The 12,798-nt window shown below is 39.7% G+C and overlaps 1 protein-coding gene across 3 annotated transcripts in view; it reads left to right on the forward strand.

The window, feature by feature from the left end:
- Positions 1–2,414: 2,414 nt before the first annotated feature.
- enox1 (ecto-NOX disulfide-thiol exchanger 1) overlaps positions 2,415–12,798 on the forward strand; it is a 112,873-nt gene continuing 102,489 nt past the window's right edge. For all 3 annotated transcript variants that reach the window (XM_024260168.2, XM_024260172.2, XM_024260170.2), the window contains exon 1: positions 2,415–2,604. The gene's annotated coding sequence lies outside the window, so the exon portion shown is untranslated. The remainder of the gene's footprint in view (positions 2,605–12,798) is intronic.

Consider the following 12,798-nt stretch of genomic DNA (forward strand, 5'->3'; position numbering starts at 1 on the left):
TTGTCAATTTCTTTCACAGAGGACAATTCAGAGGCATGTGTTGATCTGTTTTACATCAGCCGCCTCCTGAGTTGGAATTCTGTTTTACAAACATTCAGAGGCATGTGTTAATGTGTCCATTTTTTTTTATCAAGGGAAAAACTTGGATACATTAGTTTCTTCTATCGAGCAAGAACTGATTTTACTTCAGGAATCGTTTATGTTAGATTAATGTCACAGAAGCTTTTTCACATTTAATCACATTTATCTTGCTTGTCTGATACAATGTGGGCGCCGAGCGGAGTCAAAATGCTGTCAACAGACACCCCCCAGAGAGAGAGAAGCCCAGTCCCGAGAAAATCTCTGAAGGATTTCATTTTTTGTAGAACTCCTCTCATTACATAAATCTGATCTGGTGGGAGCAGCCTTCAGTCTAACTTTAAGTTGATGATTTACTCAGCTTAAAATGGATACAAACTTAATGTAACAAATGTATAGCTTTTGCTAATTGACCCAATGTTTTACTTTTTAAAGTGTAGAAAAATTCTGTAGAATACGTGTTTTTATGACCCTATAACTAAAAATCCAAAAGAAAAAAAATAGATTGTCATCTAAGACTCAGAATGTAGAATAGTAGAATGTTACTTCTTTATGGAGCAGATCTTTGACTTAAACCTATATGTGCTCAGAGTGACCAGCAGAGGGCGCCAGCTGTCCTTTGATTACAGTGTCTGAACGTCCAGGAATTTCTTGGATGATTCATTTTTCTCATTATAAGACTTTGGTATGGCATGATCTGGGTCCTTTCTGGAAACGTTTGCAAGACATATTTTATGTCTGTGACTTTTTTCTTCAGACAGAAACTTACTGAGCGACTCCTCTGAAACTGAAACTCCTTCATTTCTGCTCAGTTGACCATGTCCTGCTGTCGTTACTTTTTGGGTTTTTATGCATAATAGCAATTAAATAAAGGTAAAACCAGAAAACAAATCAGTGAAGCTAGTTATTTTTCAGCATCTAAGTTCAAATGTTGAAACTTGTAAGCAATGATCTTATATTTAGACATTTAAGAAATGTTTAGAATAACAAGCAGAGCTGTGCACATTACAGATAACTTGTTACTGTTTTTCAAAAGTAATTCCCTACTTTATTACTTTGCTATGAAATGTAATGTGTTCTAGTGAATAGAAGAGAAAAAAAGAACTATTTAGTTTTGTTGTTTTAGGAATCAAACATTAGTTTTTGTTACATGTGCAAAGTCAAGGTCCAGATCCGGCCCTCCAGGTAATTCTGTCCGGTCCTCCAAATCATTTAATTTTATTGTTATTAATGACCTGATGTTATCTTGGTCTTATTTCTGACTTGAATAATTTTGACAAAATATATTTTTAAAGAGAGTAAAATATTGAAAGTTAGGTTTAAGCTGATTTATTCTGGAATAATATTCCTGCCTTTTTATTATTCAGAATTATGTTAAACAGTTAAAGTTTTAAAAATTGGCATTTTTTAGCTTTTTGGAGTATTTTGGCATTCACTAAGATTATTAAGCTGTTTTGTAGTTTAGGTAAGTTTCAGCTACATGCTAGCTGTTTTGACTAATTTAAGGCTTTTTTGTATCTGTTTTGGATTTAGGCTAATATTTACATGCTAACTGTTTTGGATTATTTAGACATTTTTCACTTTTTCAGGTCATTTTGAAGTTTAGCTATTTATTTAAGCTAAATGCTAGCTGTTATGGCCAATTTAACTTTTTGGAAAAAAGTTTTTTTTTATTTAGGCTAATATTTACATGCTAGTTTTGGCTAATTTCAGCTTTTTAAAAAAGAATTAAGGTTATTTTGAAGTCAAACTAGTTTTTCAGTTATATGCTAGCTGTTTTGGCTAACCTAGATACAAAAAAGTTTTTAGACTAATTTAGCATTTAGCTCATATTTTTAGCAGACTGTCAGCTTCAGCATTTTCAGCTATAAGGTTTAATTATTTTAGCTATCAACTTCAGCATTTTCCGCTATCAGCTTCAGTGTTTTTTTCTATCTATTTCCGCATCTTCAGCAGCTAAATTCAGTTTACAGCATTCACACTAGCATTATCACAGGTATTTTGATGTATCTGGTTCATTATTAAAAACTTGTGGCTTTTACATGATTTGAAAGGCTTAATCATTTTTAGGTTAAAAAGTGAAAAAAAGAGAAGTTCAAATGTCAAGAACAGAGGTGGAAGTATGTTAATCTGGGATTGTTTGAAAGGTTGTTTTGTGTAGCAAAATATTGGATAATTTATAGGTTTAAGTCTTGAGAATAATCTGATAATCACGGTTGTCATTTGCACCAGAATTAGATTAAGAATATGGAAACAAATTTTGATAGGAAAATCTGTTTCTCCGTCATCATTATGATCAGACCGCTGAAGGAGACTCGGGTATTGTCTGGTACCGGCGTGCACGTGTGTCGGTGGCGCGCTCCACCGGAGGCGGTAGGCAGCGGCGTCTCCTGGCTGAGGAGCTTCAGAGCGCGTGAGAGGAAGCACGCGGAGGATTTGTCTCCGGGATTTGGCCGCGTTCGCGCCCGCACGCCCCGCGCCTTGAGCCGGATCAGCCCCCGCCGGACCCCGCCGCGCGGCGCTGAGGTGAGGAGCAGCGCTGTGCGCTTTTCTGATCTGATGGGAGGTTGGAGCGGCTCGCGCGCTCTCTGGAGACGCGGGATGGATGCAGAACCGGTATCGATTAGGTGATTGGAACATCTGCTGATGTACAAAGCAAACGCTTGAGCGAGGATGCCTAACAGTTGCACTATTGAATCTCAGGAATGAGTTCCACAGATTTTGATTGAAAGTGCAAACATTAGATCAGAGACCGGATTGAGACTGGATTGAGGGATGCAGACTGACTGATCGAGCGGCTGCAGGGCGCTTCTCTCAAGCCCTGCCTTCACTTTTGCTTCACGAAAAGCTGCGCGAGGAGAAAAAGACAAATGTTGGTTTGATCTGAGGTTCTGATCTCATTCAGACTGCACCTGCATTTCTGAATGCGTCCTTTGTGATTTCTCTGCTGACTGGTGCTGATGCTGATGAGAGGAGGAGAGGTTGGGCTGTGGAGGAGGAGGAGGAGGAGGAGGAGAGGACATCCTTGGTATCAAGTCACCTTGACGACCCTTCAGCAGCACAGAGCTGTTTTTGTCCTCTCTCTTTAAGCCTGCACACAATAGAAGTTAAAAGTTAAATCTAACATTATTTGGGTGATAATATTCAATCAAATAAAAAATAAATAAGGAAAACTAATGTCTTTATTGTTGTCTAGGTCAAACCTTAAAGGAATCAGTAACGGCGGAGTTGTTGCCATAAAAAACAAGCCTAAAGTGAGACAAACTGCCAGTTTGAAGCGTTTTACATGTGAGTGCAGCTTGCTGATGCTGAGGAGCTCAGAGAAAACAAACAGAAGCTCCTGGCTTCACGTCACCAGGGCAACGTCCTCATCAGGAGCGGAGTGCCTCTGAGAAAGACATGGAATGATCCAGCTCAGTTAGCTGTAAAAGAAAATGATCATCCTCCAAAACACAAGTAGAGCTCTGTTATGTTGTTATTGTGTCTTTTGAAACTGTCTCCACTTAATCTTAAGAGTCCCAAAATCAAACAAACCTGCTTCTGGGTCTTTTCAATCAGGTGCAACCTCTTTCTTTCTCAAAAGGTTTTGTAGCTAAGCCACAGTTGAAAATAGTGCTGTTCTTAATCTGTCCTGCCTGGATAAATAGAGGTTGAATAAAGAATAAAAAATAAAATTAAATTAATCCTCAAAGCCACTCTGACATTTGAAACAACTTCATCCTGTTTTAAAATGATCTTTGGAAACCGACTTGAAACCCACTCCAATGGAAATCACGTTTGTGGTGCTTCTAACATGTTCTAGAGGAGTTTTTCTCATGATGGAGAATATAAAGTATATGTATTTAAAAAAAGCTTAAAATAGTTTATGAGTATTTTTGATTCAAATCATTGTGAATTAGGATCAGATTCAATTCAATTCAATTCAATTTCATTTATATAGCCCAAAATCACAAAGGATTTTGCCTCATTGGACTTCAAAATATGAACAATTGTTAAAAACTAAGACTAAATAAAACTGGTTATCCCTGTCCTTAGACCCTCCCTCCCGGTAAGGAAAAACTCCTAAAAAAACCTGAGTCAGGAAAAAAAGAAGAAACCTTAGGGATTCCCACATGAAGGAGAGATCCTATCCCAGGACGGACAGGCGATACCAGAACGGTTAAAGAAAAATTAGCTTCTACACCTACGTATCTAAAAGAGTTCATTCAGATTGAGCTGAGGGACGAGTGATGATGAAGTCCACAGTCAAGATGAACCAGAAGTGCAGTCCATGACCATGAATAAATAGTGTTGGGAAAACCTTATAGCAGGACGTGATGAACGTCTATGTTTTCCTCGTCTGAGCTGGAATCTGGATTATCTGCAGAAACTATGTCATCCAAAACAGCACAGGTTTTTTTTTTATTTTTTCCTAAAAAAAAATGGCATCATCATAATTCAAAGAATACTGGGAACACTTTTGTAATAGATCAAAAGTTGATCGGAGTGGGACTCTAACATTTACAGAACACAGACAGAGCAGTGATGAAACAAAAGAGAGAAAAAAAGATAATTTTCCACTGGAATCCCACCAGCTTGTGTTAAGTCCTGATTAAATGAGGGTCAACATTTGTGTAGGGTTGGTGAAAGAGCACATTCTCATTGGTTTCTATCACAGATGACAGTGACAGCAGAAATGTTCCTCCTGAAGCTGAGTTTGCTGCACATATAGTTTGCTTCACCTTGGCAGCTGTAAGAATTTACCAGAGTTCCAGGCAAACAAACAGTAGATCAGATGATGACATGAGTCCACAAAAAAAACAAAGTTCCTGGCAGATGTCTTTTACAGTTTCCCTCAATAGGTGCAGCTCTTTTGTTAAATGTATTTGGCTGAAGCTGCTGGTAAATCCTCCGCTTTGACTCTACCTGATCCTCCTTGAAGTCTAAATCTCAACATTCTTCTTTTTGTTGTGTGAACACAGTATTGTTGAAACTGCTTTGAACCAGCTGAAATCCTACGTTCAGAACATTCAAAGTGGAAGGGAGATCCCTCCAATTTTCCACTGGTGCTCCTCAGGGTTCTATTCTTGGTTCTCTACTCTTCATTCATCCTCGTTTTATGCTGTTGACGCTCAGCTTTTCCTTTCTTCTCTTCTGAACAATATGACCATGTCCTGTCTCTGTCTGTGTCTCCATTTTCTTAACCTGCGATATCCTTTAGAGCAGGCATGTCAAACGGTAGTCCTCGAGGGCCGGTGTCCTACATGTTTTCTTACCAACCTGCCATTGAAGCTCCTTATTGGACAAACACACCCGATTCAGGTAATCAGCAGCAGATAAGACAGGATTTCTGGAAAACTCGAGGACTGACTTTAGACTCCCCTGACTTAGACCTCATCTAATGGTTTTTGCACTCAACTTCTGCAGGCGTTTGTCATCTCTCTTCTTGATTACTGTAATGTATTTCTCATGGGGCTAACGACCTGCACACCAAAGCCTCTGCAGATGAACCAAAAGGCAGTTACGCACCTTCATTTTAACCAGTCAAAATATATCTCATGCCACTCCTCTCTTCAAGTCTTTTCTCTGGCTTCCAAAAGCTGCTTGCATCAGATTCAAAGCTCTGACACTCCCCTACCGATTGGTACGTTCCACAGCTCCTCTGTACCTGAACACTCCAGATCTGTCCTCTGCACACACACTATGCTGATGATGGAATGATCTGTCCATCTCATCATGCACAGCAGGGTCATTTACAAACTTAAGGAAAAAGACGGAAAACTGAATTATTTTTCAGCTGTTCAGTACCAAGTATTTCTCTCTGAGTCACACTGGTTTAAGTCTTGGATGTAGATGTCCTGGATCCAGTTTAGGTCAGTGCATTGGATCGAAGTGGGTCATTCAGAATGAATTAATATCGACCATGAATCTGAATTATGAAATCCATTTAATTGTTGTTGAAATGAATCGTTACACACACGTTTTACATGGCCCAAGTTTTCTTCCCCTTCTTTTTCCTTGGTGTTCACGAGCAAACGAGCAGCTGTGGGAACTGTAGGCAGAAGGTGTGACATATTTCTACCCCAAGTCAGTCGGACTGTTCTGTCTGACAATGTCCAAAGTAAAAAAGGACCCAGATGAAGAAATGACATCTGTCTGCTGGTCTGGATACAGGATAGTTTCTCCTAAAGTTTGAGAATATTTGCTTAGAGTGAGAATGAGTTCCTACGGTTTAGATTTTGAAGGTTGTTCTTTAGAGCAGTGGTCCCCAACCCCCGGGCCGTGGACCAGTACCGGTCCATGGATCACTTGGTACTGGGCCGCAGACAGAAAAGGATAAATTAATGAGCTAACTTAGATTATTTCTGTTCTGTTTATTTTCTGATCTTGAAGGAATTTTTATTTTGAAAGACTTCTGGATTCTGTTCACAACATCCATCTGGGTCACGTGACTTAAAGCAGCTATACCAGCATGGCTGACTGGACTGCTAAGCTAGTAGATCAAAGCTAAATACAAAAATCAGATGATAAAGCGTATTTAGGAAGTTTCTTCAGAAAAGAAAAGAGTCAGTGAGGAAACTGAAGAAGATCCTTCGACTCCTCGACAAACGGAATTATTGAGACAGTTCTCATGTAGCAGAAGCGGCTCCGTCTACACGGCAACACACTCGACTGTTTCACACTTTCAGATTTAAAGTTAAAGACACGGTGGATTCATGTCTATATTATACCTAGAAAACACAATTTTTATAAAAGTTGCGTCATTTTATTTTTATTTATCCTTCAGACCTTAAAAGTCAGATGTAGCTGAAGCTAACGTCCTTCTCTTTGATGTTAAAGAGAAAATCTTCATCACAACGTTCAAACATTTTACAGAGAATCAAGATTCAATGAAGTTGCTGATCTGTGGAAACTAGTGAGTAGTTAAAGGGTTAAAAGGCATTGGGGGGAGGGGGGTCATATAATGCTTCTTTCATGTCTTTTTTTTTTCAAAGGACTTCTACAAACCAACAACTTTGTTTTATTGAATCTTTGTCATCTGCACAAAAAGTATTTCTACAGACAATTTTCGTTTTTGTTGTTGTTTTTTTTAAACAAAATTTCTCATAGTAGCATTTTATTTTGAAAATAGATTTTCGTAAATAGGAAGCTTAAAAATACCAACTTTCAGACCAGTCCGTGAAAATATTGCCTAATTTGAAAAAGGTTGGGTACATCTCCTTTATAGTATTTGTTGATAGAGTTTACAGTGGTATTTGTACTTGGGTTACATTTAGTTGTCTGTTTTCTGTTTTTGCTCCTCACTCATTAGAGCTGAAACCAGGTTTTTCATTTCCAATGAACTCTACTTTATGCCAGTTGTCCTCATACAGTAAGTAGCCCGTAGTTGAGTTTCTGGTTGTCTCACTTTTCCTCATTTATCTTTCACTTCAGCCATGTTTTTTTATTAACTTTCTATGTTTTTAGGTTAGATTTATGTTCCAGTCAGGCTTGTGTTCATTGTTTTTGGGTCCCACCACACCATCCTGTTGGACTGTTCTCCAGTGGCAGTTTAAGTCCAATTGTGTCCGTCTGACCCTCTAGAGGGACATAAAGTCCTCCGTCATGAGGGTAAACCTCGTCCTGCAGAGAAGCACCTTTCTTCACGTGTGTGTGTTTTGAAGCACAGATGTTTACATTTAAATGTAAGTAATTACTTTTGTTGTAGCATGACCTTTTTAAAGTTATAAAACTGCTGTTGTTATTTATATTTAAGTGCTGGAAGCTCGGCGCTAAAGCTATCGGACCGGCGAACAAAAGTGACGTCCGAAATACGAGACTCTATTTTTGAAGGGATAAATGGAGGGGAAGGGAGAAGGGAAGGATTCTGATTGGGCCAAAGTTGCAGACAAAACCAGGAGATTTCCTCGACGAACAAATTATTGAGTTAAGAATTTGTTCTTATGCTTGAACTTGTGAAGCACTTTGTGACTTTTGTCTATGAAAGGTGCAATATAAACTTACTTATTGAGACCGTTCTCATGTAGCAGAAGTGACTCAGTCTAAAAAGTAATTAAAAAATGTTGAAAGCCTTTGCAGAGAGATGAAATCTGCAAAACAAACAGAAGAGTGGATGATTGGAACAGCCAGCAGAGACCCGCCTTGTTGCTGTTAGCATAAATGTTTAGCATCCATGAATCCTCTACAGAAGTGAACGACCACAGTGGAGTGTAGCTCTCTGACGGAGCAGCATTATAGTTGTGTTGTCATGCTCTGATCTGACCTGCAGGATTAACAGTCAGACCCTGCTATGAGCAGAGTCACCCTGTCCTGCTCTATGAGTGAGTGACATTAAAACAACGCTTCCCAGGAGGCCGTGGGAACACAGACACCACTCATCATCATCAACAAACAGCTTCTCTATTGTCTGCAGGCCAGCGGCCGGCTATTACAACAGGAGCTGACATGATGGTGTGATGCTGAATATCAGCTCAGGAGTTGCTGCGGCAGAATTTGACACCGCGGCGCCCGGCGGCAGCTGTCTGCTCGGCTGTGTGAGGCTCATTTGGCTCGGTGGCCGTGCCGCGCCGGGGCTGTGGGGATTCAGACGGCAGCAGCGAAGGCACAACATGTCCCGCAGGCCTGGAGGTTGTTGGGGAGACCAACCAGGACTGATGACTTCTCACAGGAGACACTGGAAACACAACAGAGCAGCTTCCATCATTCATCACAGACTCGTCTTTGAGTCTGTAAATTGGTCTGAAAGTCTCCTCAGCATTCTCCAGTGGTTGTTTTCTCTTTTCTGTGGGCCATAACAGTGCATGGGGATAGCAGCTTGTTGGCTTACATAATGAGATTATCCATCCTCTTCATGTCTTTCGCAGATCCTGCTTCACTACCTCACAAACATTAATTGACCCCACGCTGCAGAGCTCAATAGGGACGACTGTTGCTAATTGCAGTGGTATTTCGAGATACGCTGGGAGCATTAGGCTGCGTTCCACAACGGGTGGAATTACTCACAAGAGATGCCTCCACCTCGACTCCGTTCATGTTTGTGTGTTCCTGCTTTTCAGCACTGAATGGGAACACGATCCCGGCAGACAGGAAAATAACCACAGGGCTCATTGTATGTGACTCCTCACTCTGAAACACTCTCAGGGAGCTCTACAATCACACCTGAAATAAAGGTGTTGAATATTTTTGATTAGTTACAAAAAAGGGAAAAGACAGACCTTTCACAAAAATGCTGGATTCAGATTTAACATGATCATAAATTTGCATTAATGACGAAAGTCATATAATTCTTAACAAATCTGATATTATTAAAGGGAAACTTTGATTTTTACTTTAAGGTTTTTTAAATAAAAATGAAGACATGACTATCAGCCTGAGAAGTCTCACACAGTTTCCCTGCATTATGGTTCGCCATAAATAATACGATGAAATTCATTTTATGGAGCTAAATTATTTGAAGAACCAAATGAAAAAAAATATTGTAAAAAAATGTAAAATGTCCAACATTTTTGACTACTCTAAAATAAACTAACTTATTTTCAGCTTCAAATGTTTTGTTATTTAGGTTTCAAAACTCAGAATTTCAATACTTTTTTTTTCTGTTTCAGATCTTTTTTTCCACTTTCAACTTTCAAATCTGAACATTTCAGTTTCAAAACGTTCGGCCCCATTGTGGCGAGTTGGGGCGGGGCTAAAATGAAAGACCAGTCAAAATCGATGAGGGTGGTAACTTGGATGATTACGAACTCATATTTCCTGCATGAGAAAAAAGTTAAAGTGCAAGCCTTCTAGCCAAGAGGCCACAGGACATAACTGGAGCTCCAATTGTGTTTTAGCCATATTTTGCAAGCATAAACATGTTTTCAATGCCTAACAATAAGATGGTGCTTTAAAGGGCTAGAGCATCAGTTTGGATGCTGAAGACAACATTTTTCCATAACTCTACTGGGAGGGTTAGATGGGGTAGGGAGAAGCCAGAGGGGAAGAATTGGACCTAAGAAACCACAACAGTAACACTATGGAACATCACTGACTGATGAAATGATGGACAGACATCATCATTCAGTAAGTGATGTCCCATAGTACCTACCCTTTCTAACATTTTTCTATTACTTCTTGCAATTGCTTTTGTTTTTAACTGAAATGTTTCCTTTTTTATTTTGTTTTTTTTAGGGCTGTCAGATTTGTCGCGTTAAAAACGCGTTAATCCGACATGTGCTTGACGCCGACAATTTTTTTGACGCATTTGATTTTTCTCATACGTGCCTTTCCATACCGCGCGGGCATCCCCCCTCCAACTCACCGGCTGCTCTCACTAGATCACAGGCGGGTCTCCAACCACCAAACTGCTAGCTAAAACCGGCCGGCGCTAGGACCTGGAGAGCTCCTGCACCCTAACCCGGCTCCGGTTCCCGTCCAGTACCACGTCTGGTGGTACCAGCTCGCGTCCGGCGCCGCGTCCCGAGAGCTGCGGACCCCCGACGTTCCGAACAGCAAGCGCACCGGGGGACGTTTTAAATGTTCTGGAGGTTTAAGCGTGATCCAACCCCAGCATAGAGGTCTGTCTGCCGGCATATTCATGGCGTGAGCTCCGCTGGACACGTCGCTGCATCGAGCTGCAGCCAGAGAACGCGGCGGCAGTAACAGACTGTCAAAATATCCACAGTGTATCCCGCTTTTCTCAGTCTTTAAGGTTTTAAAAAACAAAAGTTCATTGGAAATGATAAATCTCTATTTCATTTATTACTGTAGTTCAGCAGAGGAGGAAAAGATTTGGTCCTGACAAAAAATGAACATGAAAGTGTTATGGAAATTTTATTTTTGATGTTTTTTATTTTATTTTACTGAATGTTGATTGAAGTTTTGAATTTAAAATGCCCTTCACTTGGACTTGGGCTTTTGTTAGGCATTTTATGTTACAACCTTTTATTGTTAAGAAAGTTTATCTCAATACAGTGTTACAAAATTAAGTATTTCTTATGAAAACTATTAATTTTGCCATTCTTGTTTTCATAATTAATGTAGAACTGCTAAATTGTTAAATTGTTAAACTGTTAAACTGTTAAGTTCCACATTTTTTCCTTAAAAAAGCCACATATTATTTTGCGATTAATCGCGAGTTAACTCAGGACAAAATGCGATTAATCGCGATTAAAAAATGTAATCGCCTGACAGCTCTAGTTTTTTTTTATAATTATATTTTTTTTGGTTTTACATTGAGTGATTACCTGATGTGATTTGGACTTCAGGGCCACCGTATGTCCCTACAGGGCACTGTAGGAAACATTGATTAGAGTTGATCTATTCTTCCCTAAAAGAGACAGGATAAAGTGATCAGATGAATCATACTCAATCCCCAGGCAGTGAGTAGTGGAGTGAAGTGGTGGGTATAGGCTCCAGCTTCCCTGTGGTCCTGCACAAGTAATAAGGGTCGGAGCTGGTGGGTTTAAGTGTGTTTTTTAGACTGAGCATAAATGAACAGGAAAAATGAGTTTTCTTCTGAAATCTGCTTCTGTGAACTGTATGTTGAGTGCTCTAAGTGCAGCAGGCTCAGTGCTAAGAGTCCGAGGTTCTCAGAGATGGTTTGTTCAGGTCTTCTGCTAAGTTCTGAGCTGCAGGGCACGAAAGGATCTCTTTCAGATAACATCATGTTTGCTATCGAGGAAGAGGCTATCCTTTGAGGTCTTCTGCTACAGCTTCCTGTTAGAGGACGGCAGACCTGATGTACACATCACACAAAGATGAAGGAGCAGTGTAAGCGTACAACTATTGGGGAGAAACTGTCAGAGTTCATGTGTTTTGTTGACTTTATCTTGTTGGTTTCAGTTTTTTATAGGGATGGGTATTGATTATGATTTCCACAAACAATTTGATTCAATTTTTTGGGGGAAAACAACAGAGTCTTCAGCTTCTACAAAACACGCACCGGTTTTATTCTGAGCACATTTGTTTGTTTGGTTTTTTTGTTCACAAACATTTCCACATCGGCCTGTCAGACCAAAGTGGAATAGTCCAGAGAAGAACATATTTGTCAGTATGTTTGATATGTAACTGCCCTCACTAAGTACTGCCGTGAGCTTACTGAAGGTCAGTTTTCTCCGCAGCAGCGTCTCCTCCTCTGTAGTTTGGTGATCATTTTCCATGGGTCAAAGTTAAAGTTCAGCAGTGTGAAAGTGAAGGCTGCAGATCCATTTCTCCCAACACATTGTTGCCGAGGCTGTCAATCCGTGAATCATTCGTTCATTCGCTTTGGAAAATGAAAAACCAACAGTTTTTTTAAATCGGTGGATAACAAGTATTCTCTTTCGTTTTTGCTTATTTCGGTTAAGACATGGGGGTCATCCGGAGGTAGTTTGTGTGGATTCTTATTTTGAAAAGGGTTCCACTGCTGGCGCTATCAGTTGTATTTCGTTGAGGGGAAAAGATCCTTTAAATCTGTACATCATTTTGTTTTTCAACTTAAAATCGGAAAACAAAACAAGCAAACGATCTTTTCAATTTGGATTTTAAATTGGAAACCTGTTTCGTTTCTTGATTTTCGATTTTAAGTTGAAAAACAAGAAATCAGAAATCAATAAAATGGTTCATTTTTCGTTTTTTGATTTATTGTTTCTCTGTCTTTGATCTTAGCGAATGATACACATATTTACACGGATTGCAGTCCTTCTTTTGGGATTCTCGTTTCACATCCTTTAGGTGGTTGTGGTTCTAAGTTCTTGCTGCTGCAGTGTCATCCACACAAAC

The sequence above is a fragment of the Oryzias melastigma genome, linkage group LG9 (genome assembly GCF_002922805.2).
Source record: "Oryzias melastigma strain HK-1 linkage group LG9, ASM292280v2, whole genome shotgun sequence".
NCBI lineage: Eukaryota > Metazoa > Chordata > Actinopteri > Beloniformes > Adrianichthyidae > Oryzias > Oryzias melastigma.